Below are 12014 nucleotides of genomic sequence, written 5' to 3' on the forward strand. Positions count from 1 at the left end.
TCTTCAGGTGCAATAACTATTAAGTAGATGATGATGAGGAGTTATGTATGCATTTTGTTGCATTGAAATTGCAGCATTTTGTTGTGTCTGTGTGTTTGTGCAAAACCTGATGTAGCTGTTTGATTCCAATTTTTCTCTTATCATCTTTGCAGCATTGAAGTGGTATGAGGTCAGCTATAGATTGACGCTTTTATGGAAGTTGAGTAATGCAATGTTGTTGTGTCTTCTGTTAATGAAATTGTAATGTCCTCGTGCCGAATTGCACTATGAGTTTACTGAGCTATTCCAAGTTTCCGTTGGTCGTTGATTATCATCATTCGCATGCTGGCTAACGTGAAATATGCTCATTCCAAGTTTGTCTTCCCTGCCATGGCATAATTTTCTCCTTGCCTGTGCTGTTTGTAATTACTGCTGTTTGATTAGTGGTTTTAGCTGTGATGGTTGTATTTTTAATACTAGCAGTTTGTATAGCTCCTTCTATATGTGGTTTGTACTAATAACTAATCGTGATGAATTTTGTTGTGATTTGAGCACTGTGGATTGGATATTTTTCGTTCCTGTTTAATTTTCTTGTTTATGCTTGGGGGTAGGTGTTAGGGTGTGGGGTAGGGGGGTGCCTAACACTGCCAATGCCGGTCCCAAGCCCGGATAAAAGTGGAGGGGGCACGTCCGAAGCGGTTTAAGTGTGTATGTCGTCTTATACCCGTGTTTTGTTTCAGAATTTGACGCAGGATCTCATGAGGCATTGCCCGTGCCTAACACTTAGTAGTTTGCATCAGGCATTGCCGCCTTTGGCATTCACTTCTAAGTGTCAAAGAGAATAATTGGTTCATTATCACACACATGCTAGTTGATTGCCAGAGCATGAAAGGGAGAGGAAATTTTTAACTGGAACTGACGTTGTCAATCAGCAAGCTGCATACAGTAATGGATTGTGTGGACACATAAAAAGCAAGGCCTCACCTTTGTAGCTACCGGAGCATCAACTGTCCATTTTCTTCAAAATTTCAGACGAATATGCCGCAAACCAACTGTCCAGATCAATGGATCCAGGCTCCAAATGTTGGCAAAGGGAACTCCATTGAAACGGTCAAACTGACCTGTCGTTCAGAACTTGACGGTTAAAACAAGGCTTCAACCCATGGAGAGATCCAGCTTCTTGTTGCTACCGTTGCGAGCTAGCGAGATGCTTCCAATCCCTCCATTTGCCGTTTTGATGCTGTCATGACTCATGGGTGTCATCCCCGGCGTCGGTTGGCTACATATAGCCTGCCGTTCGCCAAGAACGTGCAAGGGTACCTGAGCTCTGAACCCAGCAGGATGGACCAACTGTCTGCTTCCAAGCAGCTGGTTGCTGCTCTCCTGCTGCTTGTCGCCTGCGTCGCCACCCATTTCGGCGCCGCAAGCGCCCAGTACGGGAACAGCGGCGCGGCGGGGACGGGCCCTTCAGATGGTGCAGGCTACTTGCTGGGCGTCGCCGCCGCCGTGGTTGCAGTTGCGGCGTTTGTTTGGACCTGAAATTAACTGGGCTCAAGTCCTGAGCTGAGCTGGTGTGCGTTCCTGTCTCGGTGTCAGCGTTGTGTGCTCTGGATCTTCTTGTCGGGCCAGTTGCTATGGTTTTCTTGCATGATTGAGATTTGTGGGTTAGTGGTGAGAGCTCTGTGAATGTGTGGTGATACGGAATAATGCCGATCAAATATTCAAGCTTGTGTGTTCCCTACCAATAATTTGATGATTGTGCAATGTTATCTTGAAATGAACTAGTTTCTTATTATGTGTTCCTTCTGTTGACCGAGCCGTGATCTGATCACATTGGCATTGAACAACGGAAGCACGTAACCAAGATCACGCGTTGGAATCGCCACATTAGCCTTGGGTTCAGAGGCTAATCCATGGTGGTTCAGACCATCGACAAGACGAACCAAGATGTGCGGTACGTGCCACAGGAATATCTTCCCCTCGAGTCGCTGGCGCCGGCGGAGGCGGAGAAGGGGAGGAGGGAGCAGAGCAATAGAGCATGAGTACACAAATTATATGCCCACCGGAAGTTCCACGCAAGGATTTGTATGTAACTAAAAGTAAATACTAAAATTCCGAAATGTAAATCATCTATACTACATCTGTAAGATATATTTTGATCAGGTCAAAGCTTGACCAATAATTAGTTAAATTATAGACACATTTAATGCATAAATTTACACTAATATATTTTGCGTTTGGAGCGGTTTTGAAATTATATTGAATCTTTATGAATCAAAATTATATTGTAGTGGAAATCAAGGGTCAAATCTACTTTGTGAGATTTTTCCTCGGTCAACATGCATATTACATTATGGACGTATGGAGTAATAGTAAGTAACAATTTTTTGGAAATAGGGCAAATATTGGAAAATGGAAATGGAGAAAGAAAAAAAAAAGAAAACAAACAAAGATGTGCATGTGCTCCAACGTGCTGGGCCGTCGTGACTCTGTGGGCCTTGCATGGGCTGTCCCGTTTCCGGTCAGGTTTCGCTCCCACGGCCTCGCCTTTCTTTTTCCTCAACATAGCTTTTTTCCAAAAATTTCATAGAGTTGCTGAAAATTACCGACTAATACCACTGTTTACACACGTACCGCTTAGGAAAAAAACGCCTCCCTCACGATATCCTGCTCCGCCGCAGCCCTCTCTCCCTCACGAGGCCTCTGCCTCCGCCGCCGCTACCATCTCCCCTTCCTCCGGCAATTCCACCCGCCAACACCCATGGCTGAGCGCCGCCTGGCAGACGGCATGCACCCCCGGCCGCCGCTGATTAGGGCCTGGAGGACGCCCTGGCCGGCGGCCAGGCTTAGGGTGGCCGTTCCTAGGCCGCAAGCAGTGACCCCATGGCCGGCGTTGAACGTGAAGTCCATGATGCCCTGGCCGAAGGCTTGGCCAGCGGCGGCTGTGTCCTGGGGGCGAGCGGGCGTGGCGTGGGCGCAATCGGCCGTGTCCTGGGGCGGGCGGCCGTGCCCAGGCCGGTAGCAGCCAGCCCCTAGTCGGCGCTCAGCCTGACCTCGAAGAGGTCGTGGCCGGAGGCCTAGCCGGGTTCTGCACGGCCACGTCCCCTCCCGATACAGCCTTCCTGCCCCACCTCCTCGCGCTCTTGCCAGTCACCCCGTCCCCCGCCGCCATCGAGCTCGCGCACCTCCTCCTCGTGCACCACAACCCCTTCCACCCGGCCGAGTCGTCCGCTCCAGCTTATCTCCGGCGGCGGCGTCGCTCTCTTGGGGGACCTCCTCGTCCAGCTCCTCCTCCGCCTCCGCGGCGCGTCCAAGCTCACGCTCTTGCTCCTCCACGCCGTGCGCCTCCACCCGTCCATGGCCCCCGCGCGTACCCCCACCGACGCCTACGACGCCGTCGTGGATGCGCTTGACCGCGTGCGCCAGTTCGATGCCGCGTGGCGGGTCGTCGTGGACGCCTCGGCCGACGGCGCCACCTCGCCACGCACGTTCACTCGCGGTGCTGGCGAGGAGGTACGTTGCCACGGGTATGACGCAGCAGGCCATTCGAACCTTCGACGATATGGAGGCGTTCGTTGGGAGGGAGCTCGACGCCAGCGAGTTCGTCATGCTGCTTGACACACTCTGCAAGTACAAGTACCCCAAGGTTCGTGATGATGAAACCTGTAGTTGCATGCTTGCTGATAAGATTGTTATTTGATTGATTTGCACTTGCTTTTTGAGATTTGAACATCATATGCACGAATCGAAACTGTCACTCAAAAATGCAATTGCTTACTAAAGATGAGATGCCACTTTGTGGGGAAGGGAACTGGTGAGAAGGCTGATCAGAGTGCCACTGTAACAATTACTCTGCTTACTGTGAACAACCAGTTGAGCATGGGCACGGTAGAACAGCTTAACAAATGACAGTTCTTCATTGTTGTGTTTGGGCTTTGGAAAAACCTGAAGGTAAACCACTCCTGGTTGCTTCTCTTTAAATATTCTTTGAAGTATTGCAGGACCAGCTCTGAATCATTTCATCAGTCTTTTGCAGGAGTAAGTTTGCTTGGGAGGCTAGATTTTACTGAACATGTGAAGATTATTCTACAGTGCTGTTAGGAATGCAATCCCACGAGTAAAAGTTTATCTTCCAATTGTGCAACATAACTTTGGTGTTTCCACTTTGACCGATGTTGCTGGCATGACATGAAGCTTTGTAAAGGCAATGCAGGATCAAACATGTCCAAACTTCAATGTTGCATTTTTTTTTTAATACGTAGGCCTTTGATTGTGATACCTGTTTTATTGGAGAATCAAGGAAAGCACTAGAATTCGTTTTATGGGAGGATTCATATGCTTTTCAGGCCATTTTCCCGTTCATTCCCTCACGCATACGTGCAATGGTACAGCAAATTGAGACAACATATTGGAACGAAGATAAATTACTTAAATTTGTTGATTTTTCTCCTGAAAGCCATGGAAGGATCATAGAAAATCTCTCGTTCCTGTCTAGAGTACTATAGTGATGGGTACTGTAGTGGCGCGGGAACCACCCTAGGTAAAAGTGACTATTACCACGAGTTCCTACAATTCCTGGAACTGAATTTGCATCCGATAGCTAAACAGGTACATAGCTCCCTATTTTGCTGTAGTTGGTGGGATGGAGCTAAAAAAAATAGAGTTGGTGGAGTGGAGCTGTTTTTTTAGCGGAGTAGTCCCAGTCCTATGTATTGGGGGCTCTTCCAAAATTTTTTTTCCCAAAAATCATATCAACCAACGACATATTGCTAATAACTTGCTCTAATATTTTAAAACAGGTCACGTCATCATAATTGGGCTCATTTATTGATCTGCCCAAATCCCCCTCACGGTCACCTCCCTCCCCCTCGCGACTGAAAATTAATCATTGTCCCTGCCTCCCATTTATAAAAATATCTCCATGGCTGCAAGCCTCCAAAGTCCAAACCTTGAACCAGCTAGCCACCCTGCAGGCTGCAGGCGAAGAAAACGTAGAGACAGAGATGCTTAGTGTGACAGCAAAACCATATAAACATGAATCAATGACCACTTGAGCAGCTTGGCCCTGCGACTGTGATGGCTCTGTACCATGAATCTCCATTGGCACAATTGGAATTGTCATGCGGAGTCTCAGTGTCCATTGACTGGGCCTCAATGCAATCATCAGGTTCCGGCATCTGCAAGACAAAGAGCACTAATTGAAATGCAAGAACCTGCAAAATTGAAATGCTAGGAGCCTAGGACTACCAGAATTTAAGAAGTACATAATGACATTCCTTGTTTCCTACCCTTCTGTTATTCTAAGATGTACCAGTTCGATAACAAAATCCATTTCACTCAAGAATGAAAGCGGTGCTGCTAGATCAAATAGACTTAAATGGCTAATATTCACATACTGCATCTGTACTAGCATGAACAACATAACAAGTAGAAGTGTAGAGGAATGAGAAGCTGAGATCTTGGGACATACGTTGCAAGATTCCTTCGTCGGTGGTGCCGTTCTTCAGTCATTTTCCCGGCTGGAGAAGCCCCTCGCCACCTGCTCTATCGCGCGCCCGCCGACGGGGAAGACCGGGATTCCGGGAGGTAGAGGTGTAGGGCAGCGCTGTCGGTGGGCGGCGGCTGGCTATCACGGTGGCCGGTGGAGGGCAGTAGGCAGGGGCGCAGGGAAGATGGCAACTAGTGAGATGCGCCACCACCCACGGGAAGTTGGGAAAGTTGCGGCACTGGCGTCTCCTGGGGTTACTGGTGCTTGCCTTCCCGGCGCTGCTTGCCCTGCTGGTGCCGCCGCCGTTGCGCGCGCGGGAAGGTCTGGCTACTCGGGCGTGCGGGAAAGGCTACTCGCGCGCGGGAATCAGCCAATTGGGGGAGGACGGTGTTCGCGAAAATATGTGCTGTGACTGGCTATTTTTTGACGCGTAAATTGGGGAAGTTTTGGAGAGCTGTCGAAATTTTTTTTTTCTATTTTTCTCCCTAAAGTATTAGAGTTGCTCTAACACTTTGTCGCGGAAAAAAAAAAACTCACCGCGACCCGTAGCCTGCGGGTGCGAGGCGGCCCAGTGCCACGTCCCCCACCTCCCGCTCCTCCATCTCCACGTCCAATCAGTCAACCGCAACGAAGAACCAAACAAATTCGCACGCAAAACAGAGCAAACTTGTCGCCCGTGGATTGCCCAACCAGGCAAGGTCAATGCAGTTCAGCAGCTGCGAAACCAGTCAGTGAGCCGCGAGCTCCCTCCCGATCTGGCAGTGGCAGCCATGGCCGCGGAGAGCTGCCAGTGCCACCCCCGCGGCCTCTCCTGGTTCGCCAGGTCCTGCATCCCCGCCGACCCCGCCCGCCACATTGCCGTCCCCGTCCCAATCTCCGCCGCATCCGCCACCAACACCAACACAGCCTCCGACACCGAGGAGTCCCCCATCTCCGCGCTCCCCGACGAGCTCCTCCTCGAGTGCCTGGCCCGCGTGCCCCGCGCCTCGCTCCCGCCGCTCCCCGCCGTCTGCTGACGCTTCGCCACCCTCCTCGCCTCCGAGGGCTTCCTCCACCTCCGCCGCGCCCACGGCCGCCTCCGCCTCCGCCTCCTCGCCGTCTCCGTCTCCTCCGCCCACGGCGCGGCCACATTCGCCCGCGCGCTGCTCCAGCTCGGCGCATCCTCCCGCCCCGACGTCGAGGTCGCCGCGCTGCCCCTGCCTCCGCCGCTCCTGCATTGCGCGGGCTCCTCCTCCTCGGCCTTCGCGCACGCGCGCGCCGTCGCGCTGGGCCGCGACGTGTACCTCATCGGCCGCGGCGCGCGCGTGCGCGCCTACGCTGTTCCCGCGGAAGAAGTTCGCGGCGGCGGCCGTGGGCGCGCGGATCTACGTCGCGGGCGGGTCGGCGCGGAACACGGCGGTCGAGGAGTACGACCCGGACGCCGACGCGTGGCGCGTCGTGGCGGAAGCGCCGCGGCGGAGGTACGGGTGCGCCGGCGCGGGGGCCGGCGGCGTGTTCTACGTCGCCGGCGGGGTGGCGGTGTCCGGGCGCGCCGCGGGCGCTCGAGGCGCACGCGTGCGCCGGGTCGGTGGACGCGCTGCACGTGGCGTCAGGCGCGTGGGCGTGGTCGGCGCGGCCGCGGGCGGTGCCCGGCGGCGGCTGCGTCGTGGGCGCCTGCGGCGCCGGGGACGGCCACCTCTACGTGGTGGCGAGCCACGTGGTGGACCTATCCTTCTCGGTGGAGCGGCGGTGGTGTCAACAGGGGTGGTGACGTCGGTAGAAGTGCCTGCGCCACCGCCCGTGCCCCGGGGCTCGGTGGGTCTGGGCACGGCGGTGCGCGTGGCGATGGCCGGTGTCGGCGGGGACAGGGTGGCGGCGGTGGTGAACGTGGCCGCCGTGAGGGGCCGCAAACGGAGGCCGTGCCCCTCGCCGCGCAGGCGCGGTGACACAGAAGCATGCACGTCAAGAGCATCCCATGGCCGTCCGGAAGCTTGGAAATTTCCCTTTGCCGCCATTGTGACGGAGTCCGACTCCAAGGCAGGGGAGCGACTCGGAATGTCGGATTCCAATCTGCAGCCGGACAGGCAATCCGATTCGATTGCTCCAAACCGAGTCGACTAGGCAATCCGATTCGATTGCTCCAAACCGAGTCGACTACAGACCGACGATCCGAACCGAGAACAACCCCAGCTGCGCGTCCTCTGGCCTATAAATCCATGGCAACCCTCCCCTCCGGTACTCCATTCATCCATCCACCCATCACCTTCTCCCTTCTGCCACCGCCGCCGCTCTGATCCCACTTTCCCAGGGTCATGGAGATGGCGGCGCTGGGCCCGGCGATCTTCTCCCGCGGCTTCCGCTTCAACCCGACGCCCCTCGAGGCCGCCACCTACTACCTCCCTCGCCTCGTCGCCGGCGCGCCGCTGCACGAGGCCGTGCGCCCCGTCGTCAACCATGCCGACGTCTACGGCTGCGAGCCCGCCGACCTCGCCCGCCAGTTCTGCCCGCTGCCCAGGACCGGGCACCGATTCTTCTTCACCCACTGCAAGCTGCAGCAGCCGCAGAGGGCGGGGAAGGCCAGCAGGGCCACGCGCGCCGCCGGCTCCGGATCGTGGCACTCGCAGAGCGTCAAGGACGTCGTGGACCACGCCGGTGTCAAGGTCGGCGAGATCAGGAAGCTCCGGTACAAGAAGGGCGGCGAGTACACGGACTGGCTCATGGACGAGTACTCGTGCTGCTTGGAGGACGCCGTCGTCGGCGACAGGCAGTTCGTGCTCTGCAACATCTACGTGTCCCCCAGGGCCGATCAAGGCTCCGCGGCGCGCCAAGAATCCGCCGCCTTCTTCGCTCCACCTGCGCCTGCGCCCGTCGTGATCGCGCAGGCTGCGGCGCCCAAGAGGCCGACGCCGCAGAGTGCCGAGCCGCCGTGCCCCAAGCGGATGCGGGGTGCCGTCGCCCCGACGCCTCCGGTCGTGCAGCCGGCGGGTTATTGCACGGCGTCCTTCGCGCCACCACTGCCGTACGTGCCTCACATCGCCACTTCAGCTCAGCCTCCGCCGCCGCCAGTTCCGACCCGTCTCGCAGCGCCGCCGCTAAGTCGCTCGCTAGCGCCCACACCACTGCACCCGCGTTCGCCACCTCAGCAACAGATGCCGCCGCCGCCGACTCTCCCGGTGGTACGTGCCTGCCACATGCCAGTGCAAGCACCGGCACGTCACTGCCAGCCGCCTCAGCCGTCCGTGCAGAAGAAGCAGAGCACACGCGATCCGTTTGAAGCCGCTGAGCTGGGAGACGAAGCAGAGGAGGAAAGGGTGGCAGCGCCTGATCCCAAGGAGTCCCCTGCAGCGCTTGTTGATCAAGATGACGACTGGGCCGAGTTGGAAAAGTGCATGGACGACGCCGTGCCAACAGCCGAGGGCTCGACGGTGAGTGAGGACGAGATGGACCAGACGAAGCAGAGCACGGACGATCCGTTTGAAGCTGCCGAACTGAGAGACGAAGCAGAGAAGGAAAGTGTCGCAGCGCCTGGTCCGGCACAAGATTTCGACATGGACGAGTTTTGCAGGTCACTAGAAGGAAATGGCGACTTGGTAAGGCTCTTTGAGGATGAAGACAACGTGCTGACAGCCGAAGCAGAGGAGGAAGCAGCTGCCAACTCTGAGGGCTCAACGATGGCTGAAGACGCGCCTGATCCATCGTCCATGGAGCAGTCGCCTGCGGCGGCACAAGATTTCGACATCGACGAGTTTTGCAAGTCAGTACAAGACGACATATGGGCATGCGAGCTGGACCACTTTGCATGCTCTTTCGAGAACGAAAGCTTCTCCTGGGAGTATGGCATGGGTTAGGAAGAGATCCAGGTTGCAACTGGATTGGGAAGGCTTGATGACTGACGACAGCAAGAGCAGTAGCAGCTGCACAAGAGCTCCATCCAGAAGAAGGATTGCGGAATTTGTAAACTTTTCTGCGGATGAAAATAATGTTATCCTTCCTAAATGTAACAACTCTGCGTGTTGAATTCAGTTTGGGCAGTCTTGTGGTAGCATACATAGTATGTTTTTGAAAGCTCTGGTTCCAAATTTGTTTCTGCGGATCAGGGTCTTAGCAAATTCTGTAACCTGCGTGCAATAGCTATTGGCATTTGGCAACACATTCTAAAATCCTCTTACCCTACGTTCCTTATCAAACTGAAAATACGAACGCTATCTCTTGGCTGCAAATCGAATCTATCCATCTCTCCCGTCCCCTTCCTGCGTTCCGGCCGGCGGCGGCGTGAGCGTCGAGGCGGTGGTGGCCGTTGGACAATTCCATGTCAATTGGTTCGGTAAATGATGGCACATTTCTCTTTCTCAATTTGTTAGCTTGATCTGAGTCAACTTTAGGTCGCTTTTGGTTACATTTACTTATTTGCACCGTTACATCGAATGTTTAGGTACTAATTAGAAGTACTAAACGTAGACTATTTACAAAATCCATTACATAAGTGGAGGCTAAACGACGAGATGAATCTATTAAGCCTAATTTATTTTTTGATAAAACAGGAGGGGAAAGCTGGTTATATATTATATGTAAGAAAAGAAGAGCAAAGAAATTATCCAGTTTATCTCAAGAAACAAAGAAAGAGAGAAAAATCATAAAGATTACAATATATGCTCTAACCATTCTAACATTGATTGCTTCCATTCCTCTTTTACGCGAAGGACAACCTGCGTAAAGACAGTCTTGAACCTCAACATGGCACTATAGACTGATGGAGTGATTCCTTTGAATATCCAGTCATTCCTTTCCATCCAAATACACCAACTCATGAGAATAATGACTTCCATGAAGAATTTAACTTGAAGCTGAATTCTGAAGCTATTGAGGATATTATAGGGCTCTTCTGTCAAGTTTACAAACAGGCTAATATTGATCCAACATTCCTGAGCAAAAGGACACTCAAGGAGAAGATGGAACAAGGTTTCTTCTCTATTATGCGTGCATAGGTGTGACGACTGCCCAAATCTTCGAGTTAATCTTAATCTGAGTCCCTGATCCCCTGTCTCAGCTTTACCGAGTTTAAGTACTCAACTTCCGACCCCTGAGATCCGACCCCTCTCCACCGCTCCCCAGTTCCGACCCTGCCGACCCCAAACCCATACCGCCGGATCCTTTTAAGTCTTCCCACCGTATCTCTCTCGATCTGAGCAGTGGACCAACCGAGACTGACCGGTGGACCCACAAAATCTTTTCCCCAGATCTTCCACGACAGACGCACTCGAGTAGCATGCCCGCTGCAGAGTTCCCCCACCGCGTGGCCCAACCCTTCCGACCCCCGTCGCTCCGCCCCGTCGCCGGCCGCGACCGGATGGATATCCGCGCCCCCTTCCCCAATCGCAGCGGAAGCCCTCTGCAACCCTTTCTGCAGCACCTCGCCGCTCGCGCCCATCATCACCTCGCCGGACCCCCAACTGCGGAGCCCAATTGTAATAAATGCCATTTGGAATAATATGGTAATCATGAAAAAGTCAGAAGGAAATTCAAAAGAAAAAGAAGGAAAAATGGCAAAAAGATCAAATTCGGCAAAAATTTGATCGAAATTTGAATTTCAAATTTGAAATTCAGAAAAATTTGACCAGTATGTGGAATGCAAGTATGAGAGTATTCGGAATTGAGAAATCAAAAACTTAGAGTTAAATTGATGCCAATTATTACAAAAGCATCAGAGAAAGAAGAAGAAAAGAGAAATTCCGTTTACTGTTCCTCGTCCGACAATAGGTTCAGAGAAAACAGCTCCAGAGTCTGTTTTCAAAATTCAATTCTGAAGAATTTTCCAACCAAGTGTACCAGAACAACTATACCATGTTGAAATATAAACTTTGGGCTGCAATAATCATGTGTTGTTGGCCAAGAATAGTAAAAGGAAGGAAGTCAACCTCGAGCTCAAAGTCAGCACAAAATCACAAATGACTGAAACTCTGAAATTTTTGCTAAGTCTGAATGACAGTGTGACCTCAACTTTGGGATTGAATTCAGAGCCATTTAAATCAAAAGAGGTACTTGTTCTTGTGCAAAATGGAAACTTGGGAGATCATAGAACACATTTGAGAAGAAGTTGGACTGGAAAAACAAGACTTAAGTCCTTAAATTGGTTCCCAAATTAAAGTCCATGTCACTGTCGAACTGACGAACAGCAATTGCAATTCAGTCGACATTCAGAGCTAACCCGAGCTAAACTTCAAAAATTCAGTGAATTCGATCTTTATCTCAAGTTGACGCCAAAATAAAAGATGAAGGCCTTGAGTTTATCCCCAAGTTCTGTTTAAGCACGAGCAGCCGTCGGATCAAGGATCAGCCGCTAGCCGCTTCTGAAGATCGCGGGCGCCAGAAGACGGTGACTGAGCACCAGGACGTGTCGCCACCGCCGTCGTCGGTCGTCCGCCAGCGCAGCTAAGCTAGGCCACCTCCTCGCCACATACGCCTACGGGTAGGCCACGGTGTCACCCATGCGCGCGGTGAAACACTTGAATATCTACCGCTCCCGCGCCGCCGTTTCACCGCCGCTCTTTTTACCGCCGCCCGTGCCTCT

At 53.1% G+C, this 12014-nt stretch overlaps 1 pseudogene; it reads left to right on the forward strand.

The window, feature by feature from the left end:
- Nucleotides 1-6127: 6127 nt before the first annotated feature.
- LOC140223612 (F-box/kelch-repeat protein At5g26960-like) lies at nt 6128-7567 on the forward strand (annotated as a pseudogene).
- The last annotated feature ends 4447 nt before the right edge of the window (nt 7568-12014 follow it).

This window comes from Setaria viridis, chromosome 8, assembly GCF_005286985.2.
Source record: "Setaria viridis chromosome 8, Setaria_viridis_v4.0, whole genome shotgun sequence".
NCBI lineage: Eukaryota > Viridiplantae > Streptophyta > Magnoliopsida > Poales > Poaceae > Setaria > Setaria viridis.